At 39.3% G+C, this 27394-nt stretch overlaps 1 protein-coding gene across 1 annotated transcript in view; it reads left to right on the forward strand.

Moving 5' to 3' along the window:
- The window catches only part of PAK5 (p21 (RAC1) activated kinase 5), a 280231-nt gene that overhangs the window by 119453 nt on the left and 133384 nt on the right, over nucleotides 1–27394 (forward strand). The window contains exon 2 of the mRNA XM_038571627.1: nucleotides 2336–2481. The gene's annotated coding sequence lies outside the window, so the exon portion shown is untranslated. The remainder of the gene's footprint in view (nucleotides 1–2335; nucleotides 2482–27394) is intronic.

The following is a 27394-nucleotide window of genomic DNA, read 5'->3' on the forward strand; positions in this document are numbered from 1 at the left end:
TCTACTGAGCAGATTGCTTTTTCTAGGTCAATAGTGGCAATTATGGCTGTATAGAGATAAATAGATAAAGATTTCTTAGTAGCATGTGTAAAGAAAAAGAAATTTGAGAGGAGAATTTTAGTGATGATCAGGGCATATATTAAATTTATGGCATCTGGGCACCTGGGTGGCTCAGCTGGCTAAGAGTCTGCCTTCGGCTCAGGTCATGATATCAGGGTCCTGGGATTGAGCCCAAGTTGGGCTCCCTGCTCTGGGGAGCCTGCTTCGTCCTCTGTCTGCTTGCCACTCCTCCTGCTTGTAGTCGGTCTCATTCTCTTTGTCAAATAAATAAATAAAATCTTTAAAAAAAATTTCTGGCATCTTATGTTTTTTTTATTAATTTGGTTATTTGTTATATAAATAGAAAAATAAAAATAATACTAATTACAAAATAAACTTAAATACTGGTTAAGTATAGAGAACACATAATGTAATGGTACTAATAAGTATAAAAATAAGATGCATTTATTTTGTTTTACTTTTCTGGATCAGGGTCTTTTTGTTGTAAAATATATTGAATTATTGTTATGTAAGAGACCCATATGGCTATGTCAGTCTTGAAATTGCATTTGCTGACAAGGTGGCTTATCTTCTGTTACTCTGAAATATATGAAGAGACTATCACAAGACTGTAAAAGGAAGTTTTGTCTACTTATGTTTTAGTTGATTTTAGACTAAATTAAAAGCCTGTTAAAACAAGAGAAGCATTCAACAACTGAGCTTTGAGAATCATCTAGGATTTCCCTTTATCTATGCAAGACATTTATTTTTAGCAAGTTCTGATCTTAGCAATGGTAGTTTAAAACATAGGGCAAGCTTTTAAGAAGATGATTTTACAAGCAAATTACTTTCCATGAACTACAAATAAATCAAGTTTAAATTTAATCAGTTTTTAATATTAAGAAGTAAACTTAATGGGAAAAATCCTTGCAACAGCTTTTGAACATAAATCCCTGTTCCTAAGGAAGTCTTAAGCATTTTTTGAATGCACAGGAAGGTCGAAACTTAAAGTGTGATACCTCCATTTTTTATGTCACAGAATACTGGCATTTTTACAGAAAATACAAGTATACTGAGTATGTACATTGTGTACCTACAGTTAACTGATGCATATAATGAAATAAAAGCAGGTATTTCTTATTATTCAAGGAGAAAAATGGAGCCGTCTTCTGGAAACAGTTTGGGTTGTCCCATAATGGATAAAGTAGACTGTCAACCTATAATTATTTTCAGGGACGTTTTCTTTGGACTTGTCTGAAAATTGGATGAGTGGTGATTAATATCAGGAAGAAGAAAAGAACTAGGACCTGGGATTTGTCCTTTTAATAGGCTGGAAGAGAATAACTGCTTTCAATTTTTGGATCTTTTATGAAGCATATGAAATCTATGTTTAGTCTCTTTGTACCCTATCAGTAGTATCTATTATTTACTCATTTAAATGACAGTGCTGCGCTGGACCATAAGCAAGGCTAGAAACTTACAGATCCGTATATAACTTTGAATCAGCCAGTGTATATATAGCCAATCTTTATTATTCATGGGTTTTATATTTGCAAATCTACCATCTCGTGTATTTTTCTATTTCTATGCCCTTGCTTGTGGTTCCGCTGTTTGAAATGACCTCCCAGCGGAGTACTGAAGTGCTGTCTAGTATTCCTCGGTATGATGTGCCTCATGGAAAAAATACATGGTCTCTGGCAATTTTCATTCAGGTGTAAGTTCTGGTGCTGTTGGCTAACTTGAATGTTAATGAATCAACTATATACATTAAATGTGTCATAAAACTATAAAACAATCTTCTGTGTTGATTGATGAGCATGTTTTGAGGTCAGAGACTTGCAGAATTCTAGATTTCTTGTAGGAGCAATGGGTTCAGCATTCGCTAATTTGGTGTTTGCGGCTACTTTATATAACATGACTACTGCAAATAATGAGAATCAGCTCTATGAAACATGCAATTGCTAGAGAGTGGCCTCAGCCCCAGAGAGTCAGAGACCAAGGGTACAGTTCCTGCTTCCATAGAGCTCACTACTTGTTGAAGAGCTGGACTCACAGTGGACCAGTGTGAGAAATTGCTATGACAGATGCAGGCAAGGTGCTAAGGGAAGCCTAACACTGATTGGGTGGGGGAGGGGAGCCCAGGGAATCACAGGTCAGTAGCTGAATGCCTGAGAAAATGAAACAGTAGAGAAAGGATGTGCGGCATGTACAGAAATGTGAAATAAATGAGGTTTATTTTTAAATGGAGCATAATGTTGGTGGGTTTCTGACGCATGTTGATACCATGTTGTTACAGAAATATACTGTGGCAAAAATGCTTCCACCTCTTGCCAAAATGAACACTGAAGAAAAATGAACACTGAAGAACTCCAACATAAAGTTGCAGAACAGAAATAGCCAAACTCCTCTGGAGTCTGATTCATCCATAGCCATCAAAAAAAGGTAAGAGAATGAATTATGTTACAGTTTTGCTCTTTTAAATTTTGTTTTAAGTCATGTACACACATATGCACAGTGGAATGCTATTCAGCCACAAAAAGGGAAGTCTTGTCATTCGAGACAACATAGATAGACCTTGAGAGCATTGTGCTAAGTAAAATAAGTCACATGGAGAAAGACCAATATGGTATGATCTGATTTACATGTGGAATCAGTTACAGATTTTGTTTAAATCTGAGCTAAAAGTTACATAGAACACATTGCTGGTTGCTAGAGGTGGAGAGAGGATGGGGAATCAATGGAATGATGGTAGTCAAAAGATACAAACTTCCAGTTATAAAATAAGTCATGGGGATGTACTGTGTGGCAAGGTGACCATAGTTAACAATACTGTATTGTGTACTGGAAAGTTGCGAAGAGAGTAGATCTTAAAAGTTCTCATCACAAGAAAAACATTTATAACTATGTGAGGTGATGGATATTAAGTAGACTCCTTGTGGTGGTCATTTTGCAATAGATACAAATACCAGATCCTGTTGTATACCAGAGACTAATGATACATATCAAGTGTATCTCAATAAAAAATATGTAGGAGTGCCTGGGTGGCTCAGTTGGTTAAGCACCTGCCTTTGGCTCAGTCATGATCCTGGGGTCTTAGGATTGAGCCCCACATTGGGCTCCCTGCTCAGTGGGGAGTCTACTTCTCCCTCTGCTTCTGCCCCTATCCCCCCTCTGCTCATGCTTGTGTTCACTCACTCTTGTGCACTTTCAAATAAGTAATCTTAAAAAAAAAAACAAAAAAACAAAAAACTAGGGATCCCTGGGTGGCGCAGCGGTTTGGTGCCTGTCTTTGGCCCAGGGCGCGATCCTGGAGACCCAGGGTCGAATCCCACGTCGGGCTCCCGGTGCATGGAGCCTGCTTCTCCCTCTGCCTATGTCTCTGCCTCTCTCTCTCTCTCTCTCTCTCTCTCTCTCTCTCTGTGTGTGTGTGTGTGTGTGTGTGTGTGTGTGTGTGTGACTATCATAAATAAATAAAAATTAAAAAAAAACAAAAATACGTCATAGTAAAAAAGAAGAGTACATTTATCCAACATATATTCACTGAGTGGCTTCTACATGTCTGTGAACTGTTCTAGATGCTAGGGATGTGGTAGTTACAGAAAAGGAAAAGGGTATGGCCTTGAGGGAACTGACATTCTGGTTGGAGGAAATCAGTAAGTAATGCTTAGCTAGGAAATTAACAGCTGTTCATAGCATTGGCAAACACAGTGAACAGCGTAACAAAGTGAGGGGCTACTTTATTTGAGGTGTCAGAGCAGACTGCTCAGAGAATCTTGGCTTGAGAGTTGAATGATGGAAGAGAGTCAGTTGAGATAAAACCTTGCATGTGCCATGAACCAGGATCTAGACAGATATGCTCAAGGCTCAGAAAGCAGGTATGCATTGCTTAGATTTGGAGAAGCATGAGATAGACAAAGTTGAAGAGACTTTGCAGAAAAGTGTCTGGATTGTACTCCTATGAAGATAGAAGTTATTGGTGAGTTATTAGCAGAGGAGTGAGTTTATATTACAGTTTTAAAAAGCCTTGCTGTTATGTTTAGCTAAGGGCTCAGTAATAGTGGAAAACAGAGTGCCATCACCTAAGCAAGAGATGATGAATTGGCTTAGGGACATGGCATTGGGGATAAATAGATTTAAAATATATTTGGGGTCTGCTTCAGCTATATTAAACTAGATGACCACCAATATTGTTTATGAATCCCCAGACATAATTCTAAGTTCCATATGAAGGGTATGCTCATTTGTATTTAAACATATAGTTGTCAAGTGGTACTTTTTTTTTTTTTTTCAGTTTCAAAGAGGAGTTTATGATGTGTTTGTTTGTGGCCTGGTTCTGAAACTCAGAGGAGGCTGATGTCAAGTTGTGAAAAAAAAATTACACCCTGAAAGCTCAGGTTCTCTAGACAGGTTATCTCATAACACTTGGAGACATGAGCCTTCCAAATGCTTGTGCAAATTCTCTCTGGTTCCTAGCAGGGTTCCTGAATTCTGAAAATGTTGTTACTCCCATCAAGGAGAGGCTGCCTGTGTGACGGGTGCCCTTCAAGATGGAACTGGAGGGTATTATGCTGAGTGAAGTAAGCCAGTCGGAGAAGGACAAACATATGTTCTCATTCATTTGGGGAATATAAATAATAGTGAAAGGGAATATAAGGGAAGGGAGAAGAAATGTGTGGGAAATATCAGAAAGGGAGACAGAACGTAAAGACTGCTAACTCTGGGAAACGAACTAGGGGTGGTAGAAGGGGAGGAGGGCGGGGGGTGGGAGTGAATGGGTGACGGGCACTGGGGATTATTCTGTATGTTAGTAAATTGAACACCAATAAAAAATAATTAAAAAAAAAAAAGAAACCAATGCATTTTTTAAGGACTAGTGGTTTAAGTCACTCATGCATGACTTCAAGACTAGAACTTTACTGGATTGCTCCTAGATGGAACATTGAAGCAGAAACTAAAATACAGCGTAAAGCTGATGTTACACGAAGATAAGAATATGTGGCTTTAAGCAATGTTTGCCAGAGAATCTAATGCTCTCTGGAGGTGAGGGCTTCATGTCTTGTGGTGAGTGAGCATGTGCAAAGCCACAGGAAGGGAAGAGAGGATGAAGAATTGTGCAATGACCTTGGCAGGTAGGTCCAAGAAGCCAACAACCACTTTTGGAGCATGGACTAACCTCAAAGCCTATCTTCAGAAAAATTTTTGTAATAATTCAGGCAAACAGTATTTTGAGAGCTTCAGCAAAGTACAGAGCCCTGCCTTCCGGTACTTACAACTTTCTGAAACGGTTTTAAAATTGGGGTCGTGAAAACCCTTCCTTTCTCCACCCTAAACCCTTCTCAGAAATCCTTGATCATCAGAAAACAGGCCCAGTGCAGCAATTATACAGTGTCAGGTAATGGAAAAGATTGTTGAGACTCCACAAGGCATAGAAGCTGTAGTAAAACAAAAGGAGGGGTACAGCAGAAGGAAGAAAGCCCAGCAAGTATTGGTGGGGACCAAAACTTCTAGGTGCAACTCTCAGGGTCCTTTCTCCACTACACATGATGCCTTTAGTCTTTAGATCATGAACCACCAAGATACATGTGTGACACTTTGAGGGGAGCCAAGAATCAAGCTTACTGAGGAGAATTTTATACCCTACAGCTCAGGTAGCTAAAAGCAGGCTTTGTGAACAGGTAAACAGGTGTAAACCATCAATCCATTCAGTTTCAATAAACAGCATAGACAGGCTGGCACAGTATACCTTTGGGGGGAGTTTTGGACTTCCAACATCACATTATAAATAACTGGTTATTATATTTCACTTCAGTCTTGGCCAAGAATCAATACCATGGTTCCAGGTACCCTTTGCATAAGCACAGAACTACCCAAGATCAATTGCAAGTTAACCCTATCCTGATGTACTTAGAGAATTGAACCCTGATGAAATACCCAGGAAAACCTTAAGGTGGTATAAAACATTCTGTGTTTGGTCTCATCATCCACTGGGCTTGATACAACTCTTTGATTACCTGGAGAGATCTTTACAAGGTTATGCTTTCAAATGGAGTCGAGGTTCCTGAAAAAGTAATTGTATTTTGAGGTAATAAGGGTAAAATAAAACAGAAAGATTAGTAGTTGATTTAGGTTGATTTCCCTGGAATCAAATAGGGAGACAAAAAATTCTGGATAGTGGGATTTATTTGGAAGGTGATGCCAGTATACCTTTATAGGGAAATGGGGATGTGGGGTGAGGAAGAGAAGGAAAACAGAAAAAGTACCTTATCATTACTATGATCAAGAGGAGCATGATCCCATTGGGCAATTCTGGGATAAAGTATAGAACATGCCTTGGATTTATTCTAACCAAGCAAAAGGGGATCAGCTACCTTTTCCCATTTGTCTTGATGGAAGACTGTTCCCCTGGATGGAAGTGGAGGGTATTAACTCCCTGGCATCTGTGGCTTGCCATAGATGTGGGCCAGGGGGACTCCAGCAGGCAGAGGAAGCCTCAGGCAAAGAACCCCAGGTGTTTGCCATTGGAAGCCACCATCAGATCAGCATCCAGAGAAATGATAAACACCAAGAGGATATGAATGGAGCATTGATAGTTTCTGCTATAAGAAGTGACAACAACAATGATGCTCATGATCATATTAGTAGAGCTATCATTTATCGAGTATGAAGCTGTGTACCATAATAAATGCATTACATACATTTTACCATTTAATTCTTTTTTTTTTTTTTTTAATTTTTTTTAATTTTTATTTATTTATGATAGTCACAGAGAGAGAGAGAGAGAGGCAGAGACACAGGCAGAGGGAGAAGCAGGCTCCATGCACCGGGAGCCTGACGTGGGATTCGATCCCGGGTCTCCAGGATCGCGCCCTGGGCCAAAGGCAGGCGCTAAACCACTGCGCCACCCAGGGATCCCCATTTTACCATTTAATTCTTATTTGTCGAAAAGTCACTCAGTACCAGGTGCGGGGAAGAGGAAATATGTAGTTTATCACCACAATTCTGTGGCATATATATATATATATATGTCATATATATATATATCCTAGTCTTCCATGTATAGATGAACAGATAAAGTTGAGCAAGGTTAACCAAATTTCTGGAGTAACCCATATAGGGTATAGAGGTAGGATTCAGATTCTGGTCTTCCTCCAAAACCATCCCTTGGGCATCACTGTAATCCTTAATTAGTTAATTAATTATTTTTCTGATACCCATTTATTTGAAAGTTGGCAGGAGCCATTTAGATTTAGGGATACAAAAAGATTTCCCATGTTCTTAAGGAGAGCAGGAAGAGAAAGACAAGAAAACATGTAGTGTAATAAGAACCATATGGAAGTGTGTTATTGCTATTAAGTAGGATCAAGAAAAGGTATCGCTTGTTGCTGCATAACAATCCTACGACTTAGTGGCTGAACAAAATAAGTATTATTACTGCTAGTCTGTGGGTGAGTTGAAGAGTTCTGCTGATGTGGGCCAGGTTTAGCTGGTCTTAGGTAGTTCAGTCATTTATCTGCAATCAGCTACCATTGACTGGGGACTGGCTAGTCTAAGATGCTGTCCCTCACACACCTGGTAATTGAATGTAGCTGGATCATTTCTCCAGTGGCTAGCCTGGACTTATTCCCATGGTGGCTCCAGAAGGTTTGAGAGTGAATGATAGTGTGCAAGGCTTCCTGAGGCTGAGGCTCAGAACAGTCACTTCTGCTGCATTATATAGCCCAGAGCGAATCAAAAGACCAGCCCAGATGTAGAAATAGACTCCCTCTCTTGGTGGGAGGACTTTGAGGTCACATGGCAAAAGGGCATTGACACAGGAAGGGGAGATCTACCAAGAAGAGAAATATCTGTATTAAAGCTTACAGGGTGAGTAGGTATTCCCCAGACAAATAAAGTAGGAAGTAGATTTGAGGCAAGGAGTATGTGTTTGTAGCCCCATAATGAAGGCATATGGATAGTGTTAAGGGAAAGGGACAAGCACCAGGAGACAGAGCAGTATTAAGGAATAGAGGTATGTAGATGTACCAGAATTCAGGAAAATAAAAGTTAATTTGCAGGAAGAATAATGTTTTTTTTTTTTTTTGGAAGAATAATGTTTAAGAAAAAATGTTAGGCAAATGGGAAGATGAACAAAGTCAGGTTAATGAGCGGAGGGATGGGTGGTTGTCCAGGTTGCTGTAGCATTAGAGCTAATGAAATCATAAGATTTCCTCTTAGGAAGTGATTTGTATGATTGATATTTATTTCAGAAAAGGAGGGAGAGAGAGGGGGAGGGAGGAAGGGAGGAAGGAAATACCTTGATAGGGAAAGAGGTGAGGTTGAGAGAAGACCTGGATGCAAGGACAGCTGCGGATATGACTCCACATATGCACCTTATGGCTTCAGAGAGGAAGGGCGATGATGTAGATTATGGGATAGAAACGTTTTCTGTGATGCACCTTCCATAAGTGTACTGAGTGGGTTTTTGCTGAAACCCGCAAAATAAAAGATCCCCAAAATAAAGGATTTTTGGATTATGGTCCCAGAGTGAAATACTAAAGCTCCAGATTCTCACAAGGACAAGTTTCTTGAGTAGGTCTCTGAGGCAGCTGACATCAGGGATGTATTTAGAAAGAGCTGTGTCCATGCATGTTTCCACTGGGATGTATGTGTGAAATGGTAATTTTCAGTTCATGGGTTTTTCACTTTGAGACTGAATTGTGTGAATTAAATAGAAGCCTTATTCTAGTTTTCCTAAGTGACTTTAATAGTTCTCCTGGGTCTGTGTTTTAGTGTGGTGCTCTTCTAAGCCACCATGTGCAGCAAATTTTAGTATGAGTCTTCACAGGCTGATATCAGATAGCATCACCAGCTCTTTGGAGGCAGAATGGGAACTAGACTATGGAAATAAATGCTGGCCAGAACCCATGGGGCCAAAATACCCACCCCGGTCGGCTTTGGGAATGTATTGTATTCACTCTTGTCTTGCACATATGTTGGTAATTATTTGCTACTATTTCTAAAAAGTGAGATAAAGATTATCTTTTTTTAAATAAAAAGGGTAAAATAAAATAACATAGCCAAAGGAAAATAAATAACATAGTTAAAGCTGACATCAAAGATACAAAATCCAATGGACACTCTCTGGGGACCTAATTATTACTAATTTTTCTTTGGGGATCAGTGTCTCCCCATTCCATCTCCTCACCTACCCTCCAGAGTTTACCACTATCCTAAATTTGCATCTACCATTTACTGTTATTTTGGTTAAAAAAAAAAAAGGCCCAAATGTGAATATATTCCTATGTAATATGCTATTAATTTTTGCTTCCTTTTGAACTTTATAATATTTTGTAGTCTAAAGATTTGCTCATTTCCCAGAACATTTATGTTTCTAAGATTCATCCATGTTGTTACATGTAACTACAGTTTAGTTTCACATCTAAGTAATATTGCGTCATGCGAACATATCACAATTCTTCTGTAGATCAATGTTTCTATTTCCATTTTCTGCATTTTCTACTGTAAGCAGTAATACTACAATCATTTTTATATGTCTCCTAGCATATGTGTATGTTTTTCAGGGCTATCCACATAGAAGCAAAATGCTAGAATATACAGTGTACAGGAAACCACCCATCCTAGGTTGCCTGGAACTGCATGGTTTCTCAAGATGGAGTATTTTCAGGGCTAAAACCAGGAATGATGTCATGCAAATTGGCATGAGAGGTTGCCTTAAAGATACACATGTTCAACTTTACAACATAATACTAACTCTTTCCTAAAGAGTTGGTAGCAAGTTATACTCCCAACTTGCAATAAATGAAAATTACCCTGAAACTCATTCTCTCTATGCATGGTGTTCTTGATGTCTTAATTTTTGTTGGTCAGTTGAGTGTGAAATGGTATCTTACCATGATTTGAGTTCTCTCATTACAATGGAGTTCATTATTTTTTCATGTTTTGTTCTCCATTTGTGTTTTCTCTTCTGTGAAATATATTCCATATCTTTTGTCTTTTTCTGCTAGGTAGTCTTGTCAAATACATCTTATGCACTTCTTTGGATTCTCTTAGCTTTACCATCACCTAGAATAAGGTTTATCAATAGAAGCAGTAATGACATTTGGACTGAATGATTATTGTTGTAGGGAACTCCCTGTGCATTGTAGTATGTTAGTATTATACTTGGCCTCTACCCACTAGATGCCAATAACTCCTTCTGGCTGTGACAGTAATGAAAATCTCTATACACACACACACACACACACAAATATCTAGTGAGATGTCATCCTGGGGGACAGAATTATACCTCGCAGACAACCACTGACCTAGATTTTAGCAGCTTGCTCCTATGAGACGGAAGAGGAAGCAAGGCAGATAAATTCCCTCTCCATTTCTCTGATGCCCTCTTCCAGGGCATATGTCCCTGCACAGCATGTTTAAAGGTGTTCTATGTCACTTCACAGTTGCCTTTGCTGGGCTACTGGGTGTGTTTCTTCATAGTTCATGGTAATGTAGTGGTCAGAGCAGTAACATTGTCTTCTTCCTATCCTTCCCTGCCCCATTTTCTTTCTCTTCTTTCTCCTACCTTGGGATTGCATGTTCCAATTAAAGCATTCGCACTTAGTGCTTGTCTCAGGTTAGTTTCTTAGGGAAACTAAGCTAAAATACGAGGCTGTAGAAAGGGATGCCCTGTGGATAGATTTTGGAATTGGATTACAAGCAATAGCGACCATATTTGTTGTGGCAAATTGGTATGAAAATAAACCCTGGCATGTAGCAGCATTACAATTATTGAAGCTTTCACATGTAGTAAATTGAAATAAGACTTACATGGAGGGTCAAGTGTTGGGAGATTTAGCAACTGCAGCATACAGTAACTAGTAGATCAGTGATGGGTATATGGATTGTCCAGCAGGGTGACTACTTTTGAATGTTAGGCTGAGGGCGGTTAATTGCCAACTTAATGCAAGCTCTGGAAGCCAGAGGGCATCTCTGGCAGCTTTACAGGAGACTTCTCTCTGGCCGTTGCAGGGCAGACTCTGATGAAGTTTGGCAGAGCTTCAGAGGAGACTACATAGCTTTGTAGGATCTCCTGTTTCAAACTCAGGGCCCCAAAAAGGATGCTAAGATGGAACGAGTTCATTGAGGTCAATGACCTTGACAACCTTGAACTCCTAAATGCCCCTAAACTGTCTTGGAAGACAGGAACAATCCCTCCTCCCTTGACAAAGAACAGCCACACTAACCTGATGGCTGTGCCAGAATTTTATCTGAAGGAGGTGCCTCATAAGACCATTCTCATTCTCATTAAAATTTTTCTCAGCCACTTCTCATTGCTTCAAGCTGCTAATGAGTATAGTCTCAGCAGAAGGAGTATCAGCCCTTCTTCAGGAAGAAAGAGCCCACCCACTGAAAAATTGAAGTACCTGGCTAACAGGTGCTGTTAGAACCAAGGAAACCTGCGTGGGAGCCAACCTTGAGTGTATGGGGGAAGGGAGGGTGAAACCCACATGGAAGCTGGGACAGCAAGGATTTATTGGTATGAGAGCACTCACACATAACTCAAGATTTAATCTTTTTTGAAAAAGATTTTATTTATTTGAGAGTGAGCACAAACATGAGCTGGAGGAGGGACAGAGGGAGAGGGAGAGGGAGTAGTAGATACCCCACTGAACAGGGAGCCAGGCTTGGGCTCAATCCTAGGACCCTGATATCATGACCTGAGCCACAGGCAGATGCTTAACTGACTGAGCCACCCTGGCACCTCAAGATTTAATCTTTTGTAAAAGACACTTGAAGTTGGCCCTGGCAGTTTTCTTAGGATGGATCTTTGAAGCCTTTATGCTATGATAGCTTGTAGAAAGTGAGGAGGAAATTGCATAGTATCTTTGATTTGTTAAAGTGTCAGATGGCTCAGGGAAGATGAATGTCAAGCTGGTTTTAGGTATAATCTGAGAACCTATCACTTGACTATGTGTTTAACTGACCAGGAGGGCCCGGAGGGTACTCCCTTCACAAAGGCAATAAGATATTCCCTGGAGAAGAGGTCTGGCATCTTTGAGAATCTCTTTGAAAGCTGCCATCGGTGGCCTGAGTCTATGTTCAAAGATGCTGTCTAGGAGTTGAGTTTCCTAATATTACTGAGAGAATGGGACCCAGAACAGCACAGTTGAGTAGCTGCACTTACTGTTAGAGGTGAGTGGACTTAACTGCCATAGGGCAGCACAATTAAAATGCCTATTCAAGTACCTTGAACCATAGGAATCTAACAGTGACCATAAGATCATGGAAGTCTTGGGGATAAAATAATTGGACAGCTGATAGGGATGTTGTGTAATTTGGATAATCAGAAAAAAGTCAAGAGCTTATAAATCATGGAATACCATGGTCCTTTACCAATTTTCCACATCTAAGTTCATAGATGGCAAAGGGATTACGTTAGCTCATGTGCTCCTCTTCCATTTTTCTTTTTTTTTTTTTACATTTTAGATATAGTTATTTTGTATTTAGCTGCTCATTCTATACATGAAGTGCAAAGGATGCAGAAAAACAGTTCTTTTGTCAGCTGTTATCCTTGGTGGTGTTTTTCTTCTTGGGATAGGGAATGTTTGATTATTGATATTAATATATGGGAATCCACAGGGCCTGAATGGGGATGTTTTTCTCTGGAGAATATTGTTTTGCTTCCTTTAAGAGTCAGACAACTTTGTTCTTTTTCCAAAGTTCCATTCTGGGTTCTGTCTATCAGGTTTGACTGCCCTGCCTTGCTTTCAAAGGGATGAGAGTTGGCCTCCAGATTGGTGGTGTTATTGCCATGTTCCCTTAGGACTATCCTGCCTTTTTCATTACTCTTTCTGTAGATTCTTGTGGTGCTTTTCTCTGTCCTTCGTTTTGGCAGGGCAGGGAGTGGTCAGATATTTCTTTTAGTGTCTGGTGAGCCTAGCAAAACTTACCATTTAAAAAAATGTAACCAGGATATATTTGTAGTTTAGCATAAGGAATCTTCAGATTATCCGGAATGCATACTGACAAAATAAAATTGTCTTTGGCACCATGAGAATATATGAATGCAGTTAGCTACTGCCCAGTGCACTCATCATAATGGATTGAGTTTGGTCCAGGAAGTATTTAGCTGAATGGATCAGAGGGGATGTTTTTCTCATCTGTTGTCAAATATCCTGCTCACATGGTTAACAGATGTTGATCAGAAGCCTAGGCTTGTGGGTGTATATCCTGAGTGAGGTTTCTCCCATCAGAAGAAGCAAGCTCAGCTGGCTCTGCTCTCCATATTCCCTCTGATGCATTTAGCACACAGATTCAATGTATTCTGAGCTGTCCCTCTGATTTCAGCCATTTCTTGGAAGCAGGTTAGTATAACAGTACTTTTTAGAAAGATTTCCACAAATTTTAAGTTGAACATGTACAAAGGCAAAATTTTAACTCTCTAGATCACTCTCATCTTTGGAATTGCCGAATCTCTGTACTTTAAATGAGACAAATGTGGATGAACTTGACTTTCAGGATATAGGGTAGAGGTTCTCATGCCTACAGAGACCAGGCAGTGTAAGAAACAATAGGTGGTGGTAGGCACTGTGCAAACAGGGGCATGTGTGCCTATCTAAATACAATGGAACCTACTTTACTCTGTTATTTCTCTATGGCAGTGAGGCCTCAGGTCTACTATATTCCATTTTTTTAGGAGAAGCTTGAAAGCTGAAGTTTTCTGATATGAAATCGCCCAATTTTTGACCACTGGTTTATAAAAAACAAAAATATGCTAACAACAAAGAATCTGATTATGTAGGACGAAAAACACATTTGTAGGCAACCTACAAATGCAATCTAGCCTGCAGACAAGTTCAAATAAACAACATGTAGCTCAAGATTGACCAGTTTCATAAAGTAAATCCTATCTGCATGGCAATTTGATTATTTTGTGTCAAAGAAAATAAGTCTTCCTTCTTATTTATTTTTGTTTTTGCTTGCTTGTTATTTTGCTTGGGATTTTCCCCTCTTTGACAAAACTTAAAAGCCCAATGGATTATATATCAATTAAAGTTGCACATGCATTACACACATGGCAAAAATTCTGCGTGTGTGTAACATGGAAACACTTAGAATCTTGATAAAGCCACACTATGACTCAGCAATAGCCCCCTAGATTTATATCCAAGGAAAATTAGTGTATCATAATAGTCAAGAACTGGAACTAAGCCAAATGTTTAACAATAGAAGAATGATAAATAAATCTTGATTTAATCATTCAGTGGAAGAGCATACAACAATAAAAAGAACACACAATTGATAGACACAGCAACATGATGAATCTTACTGGTACTATATTGAGCAAAAGAAGCCAGATACACAAAAAGGATGTATGTGTGATTCCATTTAAATAGAGTTCAAGAACAGATGAAACAAATCTGTGGTGATAGAACTCAAAAAACTACTTCATGGGGACACACAGGAGCCTTGTAGGGTGCTTGTGATGTCTATCCCATCCAGGGAGTGGTTTTGTGGCCACAAACGATTGAAATGTCTGTTTTCTATATGCAATAAAAGTAAGTGACTAAAATGGGCAGCAGTGGTTGATTCATTGAGTTCACTTTCTAGTCTTGGCAGGTCAGGGATGACCACTGAGTTACGTGAAATAGGTTTTCAGGTATCTCCATCTGCCTAGATGTTTGAGGACTGGGTGCTTTCAGATTAATTCTCTCTGTTGCCTTCCAACCCGAGATGTCTCCATGGCAAATACACATATACAGAGGTGAAGGCTGTCTGCTTCCCCATGTGGTGTGGTAGTTTTTCCAGGTTCCCCATCTGTGAAGTGTGAGTTCCTTTAGTCATAATAGAAATTCAGAGTTTTCTATAAAACTTGGTAAACTGGCAAGAGTAGTATCTTTAGGGGCATTACTTGTATATTGTCACCTGCAGCAACCTAGTGTCTGCACACTTAAAAAAAAAAAAAAAACATAGCAGAATAACCCTGCTCCCTTCACTCACAAGCTTAATGTTTCCTTAAAATTCCCTGAGACATAGACTTAGGGGGCAAAATATACACCTCAGTCTTTCTCTACTACTAGAAATTCATTACCACACAGATTGTTTCTAATGCTCCTGGAAGGGACTGATAAATGCAACTCTGGAAGGAAGCAATGGGAATGGCCTAAAAGAGCTCCCAGTCTATTTTACCCAGCATTTTCACTTTTGATTGGACAGTGGGCCAAGGAGAGAGTCTGTAGAAACCCAAGAAATAACTGAAAAAGTGCAACCACATGCTGAGCCCTTAAGCCAGGAGAGGGCTCTGGTGGTACAGGCAAGACTGTATTCCAAGTTGTTTGTTGTAGTTTATTGCTTGTATGGCATGAAGTGTGAGAGCCTGAAAGTTGTTTGGAGTCCAGGGCATGGAGAGAAGGGTGCTGTGCAACCAGAGCTAGAGGTTGATGCTCCTGCTGCTGTTCCTAAAGGTGTTGTTCCTAATGGAAAGTTCCAGTTATATCAGCATGTGATGCTCAAAACATAAATTGACTCAGAATCTCTCTAAAGCACTTCACTTGCTTATCTGTAACATAAAGACAGGGAAAATTTAAAAATTATCTTTGTAAAAAAATAAAATAAAAATTATCTTTGTGTCTATTTCCTTTTTTTTTTTTTAATTTTAAAGACAAATTAAATTTCATTACAGGAAGCTTCCTGGGAAATTTGGCATTTTATTCCATGACATTTTTGTTTGGCAAAGCAAAAGGTACCTGGACTTGGGAGTCAGGTAACCTGAGTCATTTTTAGCTGCACCCCTTACAGGCCACAACACAGTCTCAAGCTCACTTTTTCACCTTTCTTGAGTGCTGAGTGAAGCGAAGTCAAAACACCTAGTCCCTATTCTTTGAGTTTGGTATGAAAGAAAATAAAAGGCACCCTAGAAAGTGTAAAGAGGCAAATGGAAGGTGTGATCCTTTTTAACCATAAGACTTAGAAAGCATTCCAAATGACATGTCTGCAAACATTCTGTAGATGAAGTTCTCTTTGATTCTTGCAACTAATATTTTCATTTTTATTGGAAAAGGATGTGAATGTCTTAAGGTGTGGAAGGATAACTAAAAAACATGTATTTTAATGGAGGGAAAGAAACTGTCAAGTTTTAATATAAAATCCTGACTGTATTCTAATTTCTGTCTTTTGCTGGCTGGCCAAATGGTATTAACTCCATGAAGTTGTTTTATTTCTAAAACAGGAAAACCAGTATCTACCACCTTGATCTACTTAAGAGGAGTGTTGTAAATATCGAAGGAAATCACACGTGTGCAAAGGCTTTAAAATTACAAAGTAGGAAAGCATGTTGATGAGGGTTTCCACCACTTTTTCCTATTTTTCTCAGGAAGGTTTCTAAGCAATATGTTGAGGGATCAGAGAAGATTGATCAAGCCAGCCATCCCACCTGCTGTACTATTTGAATTTTTTTCCTCTCTTATAAATCCAAATAAATACAGTAACTAGCAAAGACATTGCATGGGTCAAATTCATTACAATGGTCCAACAGTTCTAAAATCATGGCCTGTTATCTAGAAGTCAAAGACACTTTATGGCCAATGTTTTATTGTATCAATGTTGGCTATAACTTGAAAAAAAAAACAGATTATTTTTGTCCAAACCAGGACTGGCTTGAGAGAAAAAAAGGAGAGCAGTTTCATAGTTACACCAGGATAACAGTAGTGAAATAGGGGACTGTTCTGGTATCCCTCTCAAAATTATTGGAAAGGTTCCCCTTTAAGTTAAATCATAATTATGCCTGATATGTTCTAAGTATTCAGCTAGCTGTAGGGAAGATTTAAAAAACCACCACCACAACAGTCCCAACTAAGTGTACAGCATGATTCTAGCTTTCCAGAAGCCAGAGTCTATATGAGAAAGCTTATAGAATGCAATGATGCAGAAGGAATGAATGAAAGACATCATGTTAGCAAGTGTTGGATAGAATACAGTAGAAGTTTGAAGCTTAGACAGGAGTGTGGAGGCTTAGACAACCTTGAGGTTCTGGGGAGCCTGTCTGGGAAGGGAAGACTTTAACAGCATTGAGGGGACTGGTGGGATCTCAGTAGATGTGGAGAAAGCAGAGTGGGTGGCATTGCAGGTGAGAACAGCCTGCCAAACACCAAAATGGATTGGTTTCCTGGCTGTGTGCAGAAGGCAGAGAGAAAGCGGTTATAAAGAAATAGTAAAAGGATAAAATTTATTTTTTTTTGACAAATATTTATTGAGCATCTGTATTATGAGCAGTGACCTCAATGTTAGGGATTCAGTAGTAAACCACATAAAATCCTTACCCTTAGGGAGTTTACAGTCTAAAATATTTTAAGAACTGCCCTTAAAATTCTCTTTATGAGGACTTCTCATAATCCTATATGAACTTTTAGATAGGAGGAAGTCTTTTGGAAAGAAGGGGAATGCAGATTGAAAAGATTAAAGCAGGAATGCCTAGATGGCTTAGCCATTTGAGCATCTGCCTTTGACTCAAGTCCTTGATCACAGGATCCAGGATCAAGTCCTGCATCAGGCTCCTTGCGGGAAGCATGCTTCTCCCTCTGCCTATGTCTCTGCCTCTCTCTCTCTCTCTCTCTCTCTCTCTCTCTGTGTCTCATGAATAAATAAATCTTTTTTTAAAAAAAGATTAAAGAAGAATGATTCAGCTCATTTTGTGTTAAAATTATGAGGGAATCCCACTAACTGAGCTAACTGGTCTTCCTAAACCAGAATCTGAGACATGGAGAGGGGTTTATGAAGCATCCATCCATTCATTTAACAAACAATTATTTGAGAACCTACTGGGTGCCTGGCACTGTTCTATGAGCTGGGGTTACCACAGTCAGAAACCTGGGCAAAGCTCCCTGCCTTTAAGGAAACATCAATCTAATAAAGTTGGGTCTTCCAAGATCATCTATCCCAAGCCAGAGGAGTGAATATTAAAAAATTATAAAGGTTCTTCAAGCATCTCTTTACATATTCACTTTATTCATACAGAGCTAATAAGGGGGAAAGTAGTTATTTGATTTTCTCTATGATACAATATTCTTGCTCTGGTTATTACTATGTAGGCCCAAGTCTTCTGCAAATTTAATAGATGCCTCTGGCAATTGGCAATCATCAGCAAACAAAAAATTTTCTCCCGTATATCTGCCATGGAGACTAGTAGACCATATGTCATGCAATGAGAGGTCTCATTTGGAATATGCGAGATGATAGCCTAAGAGGTTATACAGCCCCTAGAAACACTTCTGCTTCGGATAAGACAGTATATTTAATGTTGTAATACAAAATACCCTTTTTATTTGACTTTCTTTGAATAACAATTAATAAGATAATATTCAGTAGAAGACTCCTTCAAGAGATACTTGGCCATCTCTTTACCTTAATGTAGCTGTTGGATCAGTTTCTCCTGAGTTTTCTTTAGATCCTTGGAGTTGCTAAGAACTGTGGTCCTTCGGAAGCAAAGGCTAAGAGGTGACTGAACTCTTCTTTGAATCCATTTGGACCCCCTTTGTAATACACATAAATCAGTTACAGATGAATTGTAAATCTAAGCTTAGGAGAATATACTCACCACTTTGGTGGAAGCAAAGACTATTAAAACAGGGCACAGAGAGTAATAACTGCAATGAAAAGATGTCCAAATTGGACTAATTAAAATTAAGTACATGTTTTTCAAAAGAATTACTAAGAGAATGAAAAACACAGGGATGTCTGGGTGGCTCAGTGGTTGAGCGTCTGCTTTTGACTAGGGTCATGATCTCAGGGTCCTGGGATTGAGTCCTGCATCAGGCTCCCCCACAGAGAGCCTGCTTCTCCCTCTGCCTATGTCTCTGCCTCTCTCTGTGTATCTCATGAATAAATAAATAAAATCTTTTAAAAAGAGAGTGAAAACATAGTGTCATAGTGTGAAGAAATATTTCAACATATATATACAAGAAAAGATTTTTATCCAGAATTCATGAAGAATTCCATCAAAGCAGTAAGAAAAAGGGATAGAATCCAATAGGAAAATGAGCAAGGGACTTGACCAGATATTTCATTAAAGAGAAACTCCAAATGACCAGTGTATATGAAGGATGCTCAGACTCATTAATCATTATGGTAATGCAAAATTAAACCACAGTGAGATGCCATTATACAGTAAAATGAAAAACGGATAGCTATAATGAAAAAAATGGACAACAACAAGTGGATTGAGGATATGAGCAATTGATAAGCTGCTGATAGGAGTATGAATTGTGGAACCACTTGGGGAAGCTGATGGGGACTATCTACCAGAGCCAAATAGACATATAATCTTGACCCAGCAGTTCTCCCATGTACTTATATACCCAATAGTAGCATTGTATGTGTGTTCACCAAAAGACAAAGACTGGAACATTCATAGCAGCATTATTTCTGATAGTTCCAAACTGGAAACCACCCAAATGTCCATCAACATGAGAGAGAACTTATAAATTATGGTATAGTCATGCAGTGAAATACTACACAGCAATGAGAAAGAATACAGCATCATGAATTAATCACATGGACAAACTGTTGAATCAAAAACATTTGACCTAAAAGAATACATGCTGTGTGATTCTATGTATATAAAGTTCAAAATCAAGCAGAACCAGTTTCTGTTTGGAGTAGTCAGGATAATGGTCTTTCTTTGGTAGGATGCCTGGGTCCTCAGCGGTTGAGCATCTGTGTTTGGCTCAGGGCCTGATCCCGGAGTCCTGGGATTGAGTCCAGCATCGGGCTTCCTGCATGGAGCCTGCTTCTCCCTCTGCCTATGTCTCTGCCTGTGTGTGTGTGTGTGTGTGTGTGTCATGAATAAATAAATAAAATCTTTAAAAAATAAATAAATAAAATGCTTTAACAGAGAAGTCAAAATCCACAGCTGCCCTCCGAAGGTAACTTACCTCTTTAAAATACAGTTATAGTTTGTATCGGACATCTTAAAACTCTAAGTTGTAATTGAGTTACTGAAATTGTTCAAGAAGAATTTTGGAATTATTGACCCATTTTATTTATCCTAAATTCCTCATTAAACAGATCACTGGAAATCAGAAATATAATAACCAATGAAGTATAGAAGTTGAAAGTTTAAGAAGTGCATTCTATATTCAATTTGATATCATGTAGCTGATAGAGATTTTACATGATTCAACATGTCCTAAAAAAAAAAATACAGAACCTTGATAGCAAGCATATTCTATAGATTATAGGATTTGAAAAGTCCTGTATAATTCCAAAGATTTATGACAATCGCACATTTACACAGCTGTCATCCAGTTATTTGCATCAGATTAAAATAATAAATTATATAGAGGCATTAATTTAGAAAATATAATTTGTTCAATAGCACCTTCATAAGTGTACAAATGTATTCTTCACCAAAAGAATGCTGGTTTTAATGCACATTTTTATAAAGTACTAATGAACTAAAATGATATGGCTCAAACTCATTTATCAAATGCATTTTTAGTTTTAGTATATGAGTTTATGATTGCAACACAATAACATAGTATCTATGCATGACTATTTTGAAATGCTACATTACTGATAAATTTCCACTAATTAAATGTGTTTATATGCTTCTGAGTTAGAAATGACGTTATTACTGTCCTTTGGCTTTATTAAGGTTGCACATTGGGGCTTGTGTGGGTGAGAAAGGTAGAGACACAGGGAGGGAAAGATGGAAACAGAGAAGACAAGTGGAGGGAAAGAATGGAGGGAGAGAAACTTACTATAATTAATCGAACTTATTTCTGCATTGACTTCCTCATTTGGTGGAATTAAAAAGTCAAATCAATTTCTCCTTGGCATACTGTGTTTCAGAGCATCACTCTAAATGAAGGTCTTATCTCGCTTTTGGGTTATCAAGAATAATGTCAGATTTATAAAAAATGAGGCTTTTATCCCCTGTCTGAAAAGGGAATACCAATTACCTTCACAAATGGTCAATTACATTCTCTCATCATAAATGGCTTATTTATCATTCATGGGACCAGATGTTAATTTACTCAAATTGGATGGTACATAGAATAAAATAAAATATAATATTGATCTATGATATGCTAGTTGGGAGGAACTAGCATTGCTACTTTATATACTTGATTTTATTAAGTTCTGTTAGAAAATCCAAGGGATAGACTTTTGTGTGTGTGTGGGGGGGGGGGGTGTTAGTGGGGAGAAGAAGGAGGCATTTCCTTGTTTTGTTTTGTTGGGATGAAAAACTATTCCAAGACTTGCCTGTGAGGTTTATATGGCTAGCAAGCTGGTATTAATCCACATAAAACTTGCACTCTTTCCAGGATAACATCCAGCCCTCCAGGTATACAGTTTTGTCATTACCACTCCTAAATCTTTTAAAATGCCATTAATTGTGTATTTCCAAAGTTTGTTAAGTATATATATTTTTTGTTAAGTATATATTTTATAACTACATAAAAAAGGAATCATGTTTGTGTGAAAGTGAGTAATAATGAATTTCCAGTGTGCTTCTCCTTTCTAAAATAGCTAATTGAATGAAGCTGAATCAGCTACTTCAAAAAATCGCTGAGTTGGAGTTCTTAGCATCAGATAACTTAATTTAAATCATATGGAAGTTTATCCATGGAATAAAACATAGCCTAACTCCCAATAAATAAAATCATGATTAACCCTTAGATAAATTCCTATACATACAATAACAAAGATGGATGGATACTTAACACTTAGATCCTGTTCTAGGAGTGTATGTGCATTTTAATATAGAAGATGTAATACAAATAAGCAACTTAATATGAATGCAACAATGATCTTTAACTTCCTTGTTGCTTTCATACAATGAATGTGGCTTTGGTATTTCTTGTCATTAATGTCAAATTAGAAGCAATACTGGACCAGCAGGTCCTGTTGTGATTTTTTTATTCCACATGAAATGTTTATTTACTTTTTTATTTTTGTAAAGTTTCTATTTAAATTCTGGTTAACATACAGTGTAATATTAGTTTCATGTATATAATTTAGCGATTCAACAACTTATATACAATACCTGGTGCTCATCACAACACATTCATTCCTTAATCCCCATCATCTGTTTAATATCCACCCCCCATCTCCCCTCTGGTGACCATCAATTTCTTCTCTATAGTTAGGAGTCTGTTTCTTGATTTGCCTCTTTTTTTCCTCTATGATCATTTGCTTAAATTCCACATACGAGTGCAATTTATATGAAATTTTTAAGATATGCCCAAGAATTATATTAGAATGAGCAATTACTAAATGTTAATTCTCTGAAAGAGAGGATGTATATAATCAGAGTTTGAACAGTGAGTGATGTCTCTACCTGAGCTGGTACAGTGATCTCTGTTCATAAGGATTTAAATTTGTTCCTGATAGTAAAGTAGGCTTAGCCAGTTTAGGAGATGATAGAAAAGGGACTAGCAATTTATTTTGAGGTAAGATACAATTAAGACTTGTGACCACCTGTCAGATCTTATGGAAACAAATTGTTGCTTTTAAATCAAAGGTCAGGGCACCTGGGTGGCTCAGTGGTTGAGCGTCTGCCTTGGACTCAAGTCATGATCTGGTGTCTTGGGATCAAGTCCCATATCAGGCTCCCTGTGGGGAGCCTGCTTCTCTCTCTGCCTATGTCTCTGCCTCTTTCTGTGTGTCTCTCATGAATAATGAAATAAAATCTTTAAAAAAAATTAAAGGTCAAAATGACTAACCCCAAATAAGTGTTTACAAAAAATAAAATATCTTAAACTGCAGACTGAATATGCGATGCTTTTGAGAGGAAATAAGTATTGTTCCATAATGAAATAATGGATGATATTCTTTGAATATAAAGAATATTAGAGGATCAGGTACTTGTGGTTTCATTTTTCTTTTCCTTATAAGATATAGAATAAGATTTGTGACTTAATTTGTGTGAATCTTAATTATTAAAATTAGATGGCCCTTATATCTGAGAGTGACTAGACATCTATGTTGTCGTCTTAGACATTTTTTTTGGAGGGAGGGAGTAAGTGTGAGCACATGAGCATGCACAGGTGCAAGCAGTGGGGGAGGGGCAGGGGAAGAAAGAGAATCTCAAGCAGGCTCCACCCTCAGCAGGCAACCTGATATGGGGATTGATCTCACTGACTTGATATGACCTGAGCCCAAATCGAGAGTCGGACACTTAACCAATTGAGCCACCAAGGCACCCTGTTTTCTCAGATTTTTTTTTGTCCAGAGCTAGGACAGAAAGGACAAGGACCATGCAAAAGAACCTACTTAGAGTGGTCGTAGAAAAATAGTGCTTTTTTCCCATTTATACTCTACCAATTCAGGCCATTTGGTCACCGTATTACTGATTGGATGGGAGGTTGAGAATGCAACCATAGGTCCTTTTCTTTCCAGACAGGCTATGATTTGGGTGCCAGAGTTGTTTTGGGGATGACTTTTCACTCCCCCAAACAGCATTTCTTCTGTACTCTACCCTTTTCCTTTCCTCACCCTTTCCCACCCCAACTGGGTATTCTCAGTAACCAAGCGCAGCTATTCGTTCGTACAAATGTTACCAGGTTTATGTAACTCAGTGGGTTTTCTCTTGGTGATTCGCACAGGCCCCATGTATTTGAAACCTCTATGAGTACATCTCTTCTTAGGCATGCCTGAGCCTATGTTTCTGTGATGCAGCTCTAAGACACACAGATGTGTTGTCACCCTGACTGTATCCCTTTGGCTTTCTCTGGCTGCCCAACCTGTATGTGTCTGCAGACAGAAGTGGGGAAGCACTAATTCCCCCAGGGGTGTCTCTCAGCCATCTTGCCCCAGCCAGTGGTAGACAAGAGCCAATGTATAAAATTTGCAGCTTCCTAGCTTCTGGCTGGGATGTAGGGAACAGGGGTGGTAGAGAACTCTGAAGCTCTTTATACGGTCTTCAGGGGTGTCCAGCAGGATTGAGACTTAGCTGCCCACAGCAGTAACTTGTTCATTAACTTAGCTTGTGTCGGTGCCTTCCTTTCCCTGAAACATTTCCCTACTTCCCGGCCATTGTTTCTTGGGACCACCTCACAGCTCAACTACTTGCACTCAAAGCTCTGCTATAGGCTCTGCCTACTGGGGGAATCCAACCAAGGGCAATATATTTTTCCTTTCAAAAATGCCATACCAATGTTGTGGTCAGAAGGTAATTCTCTTTGGGAATTAGTGGTCCACAGTATTGAGCAGCGACCACAAATCCCCAGTGTTAGGGTGAAGAGAGCGATCAGATTTGCCATTGTTAGTTAGCCTGCCCTCCACGGGTCTCTGGCTGCTCCTGTGATTCCTCCTGCCATGACCACAGCTTTCCTTTGTCTTTCTGACCAGTGGCAGACTATTGACAGTGTTTCAACTGAATTAAGTGAGTTATTTGTAAATAGCCTCTTATTTATATGATATTTAGCTGATTTACTGGACAAAGCTGGGCAGTTTTATGAGGGTGGTGTCAGGTGTGCTTTTTCAAAGCTCTAGAATAGAGCATCTTGTTCTCAAAGAAGAATATTACCTGTAGGCATCTGTATGTGAGGGTTCCTAAAAGCTCTTACAGTGCACAGGTCAGTTTAGCAATCATGTAGAAATGGCTGAGAAGCTCAGATGTGTTCTAGTTGTCATTACACAGGACTATAAATACACATATGTGTCTACCCATGAATTCACAGATTACCTAAGAGGGATTTGGCTCTTAAACTATCCTCACCCTAAATTCTAGTGTACTTCAAACCCCACAGTAACAATTATGGATAAAGACTTAGAATAAGGTCTTGGATAAAGACTTAGAATCTCAATAATCCATCTATCTTGTTTGAGTTAACCAGTGATAGCTTTCTCCAAGCCGGTTTGCAAGATGCCTCTTGCTTATTGGAAGTTTCATTGCTAGGTTCCAAGTCATTAAACGCTTGAAGCATGAAAGCTGGGGAAAGGACTAATTGTTGGTTTGGTGAAGTTGCAAGGGAGATTAGGGAACCCAAGAGAGTTCGACTGCCAGATATAGACACAAAGGAAGAAGAGGGGTATAGAAGGAGAAACAATTAAGAGTCTGTGTGAAATCAATTGAGTGCCCATCTGCCATTGAACTTCACTGTAACACTGATTACAGGTAATTGGTATTTGGCTGAGTAGATAATTAGGCTGGCCGCAGAAATGAAAGGAAGCAACCCACTGCTGAATTCATCCTGCATCCCGATTTCCTCCTCTTTCTGCAGCAGGGTTTGAGGAGCACAATGTGGCAGACAACCTCCCACATCTTCTGCAGAGGGGAGGGTGTTTACAGAGCAGTGACACCTCCTGACTCAGGAGACAAATGAAGCAGTACCTGAGAAGAGAAATATTCAACTATAGACCTTAATTATAAGAAACAAAGGCAATAAAGGCCCATGGTTCTTTGGGAACAGTTTGAAATATCACTTTGATGTAAATGTAATTGTTAGGGTGAGAGGATTGTTTTCTAATGATTCAGAATGCACATCTGCAATAATGGGATTGAATCCTCATTGCCACTGCGCCTCCAGTGCTGGGGCTGTGTCTTCACCGACACTGCTGGACTTTACACATGGAAGACTCTCATCAGTTGGCCATCATCACTTTTGTAGGACTGACCCAAAAAGAGGATGAGTTAAAATTCAGGTAGCACTCATTTTTGATAGGCAAAATTGTCTTTGTATGATAACACATTTAACACCAAAGCTGGGTGGTTTTTTGCAAGGAGGCAAGAAGATCTAAGGTTGAAGTGTTTCAGGGCCCCTAACTCACTCCTCATTCCTATCTGTGTGTAAACTCTGTGTGCTTCTACACCCCCCCAGCCCCCCCCCCCCCCCCGTGTGTTGGAAGGAACTACCAATGTTTCCCAGACTCTGCCGCACCTGACTTTGCTGGGAGACTAAGAGGAAAGGGCCATCAGCACCTGGGAAGAAACCCCAAGCAGACTGCCCTTGAGTAGTCTCAACTTTACTTTTAAGAAGTTGCTGAAGTTCATAGAGAACTCTCTTCATCTCCTAAATGACACACGTGTACACAGAAGAAGAAAAGAATCTCAACAAGATCTCTCACTTGCTCACAGAAGAAATCCAATTTGGAAATAGAAAAGCAAGAGAGTCTGCCATCTGCTAACTCTGTATTTTCACCCATCCCTTACCCTTGGTTTCCACCACGGCTGTGCTCCAGCCAGTTTTAGACTACTTCCACCACCTGCCTCAAAGGTACCAGCCTCTCTCTCACCTTGGTGTCTATTTCAATGTTCGGGGCATCCTTATTCCAGTTTCTGTCCCGCCCTGGCACCCCCCAGCATCCTCTCAGTCTGCTTATCCCCCATCTCAGCTCACAGACTTCTTTGAACAATCCCTCAATTCCAGAACATCATCTCCCCCTCTCACTCCCCCTCCTCTCTCTCTCTCTCTCTCTCTCTCTCTCACACACACACACACACACACACTCCAGTCTTCTTTTCATGCAAGCACTTGTCACATTCCACTACAATTATCTTGTTTGTCTACTTGTGAAGACAAAGACCCTATAAGGTACTTCGATATATTCTCAGTGCTGGGAGCATAGTAGACACAACATAAGTGATAAATGGATAAATAAATATGCCTTAGTAACCCAGAAATGCACATGGCCATATCCGGAGCCAGAGTCTACAGCATTTGAAATTAATCACATATATATATTTATATGTCTAGCCCCATACTGTGGAAAAACACAAAACCTGGGGAAACCCTCCCTCAATCAATATCCAGAGTAGCCCTTAGATGGTGAGAATCATGAAAAGTAGTATTTTTAGTATGCACTGGAGGAAATCAGAACTCAAAATGATATAGTAAAATGGGCAGTGTCAGAATGAAACCCATATGGAAAAGCACAAGGAATCATGGTTGGGGAGTAGTTTACAAGTGAGATAGAAAATTATCAAGTGTCATTTGATAATATCCAAGAGAGGTGATGGATCGAAGCTTCCCTAAAAGGAGAATCTTGACAGTATGTAGCCTTGATGTATGCAGTAGCTGGTCTCTGAGTACCACCCGCATACCCTGAGCCCTCCCGTTGGCTCCCAGCTACCAATTTGTGCAGCTCTAGTGCTGAAGGTCCTTTTCCATCCTGAGTGAAGCTGTACAGCCTAAGGCCAAGATAGGCTGGCTGTTCCAGTGAATTAACACTCCCAGGAGTAGCTCCCCTCCCGTTGACCTAGGCAAGATAATACTGAGACCTGTTTTCTACCCTTTCTCAGAGTTCCCGGGCAGGAAGGAGCCTCCATCACACACTGTTGTCACTGGCTAATTCATTCACTTAGCCTTAATTAACCATCTTTCTTTTCCCATATAAATTCCCTAAAACTGATACCTGTAGTTTCCAAATT

Source organism: Canis lupus, chromosome 24 (assembly GCF_011100685.1).
Source record: "Canis lupus familiaris isolate Mischka breed German Shepherd chromosome 24, alternate assembly UU_Cfam_GSD_1.0, whole genome shotgun sequence".
In the NCBI taxonomy this organism is placed as follows: domain Eukaryota; kingdom Metazoa; phylum Chordata; class Mammalia; order Carnivora; family Canidae; genus Canis; species Canis lupus.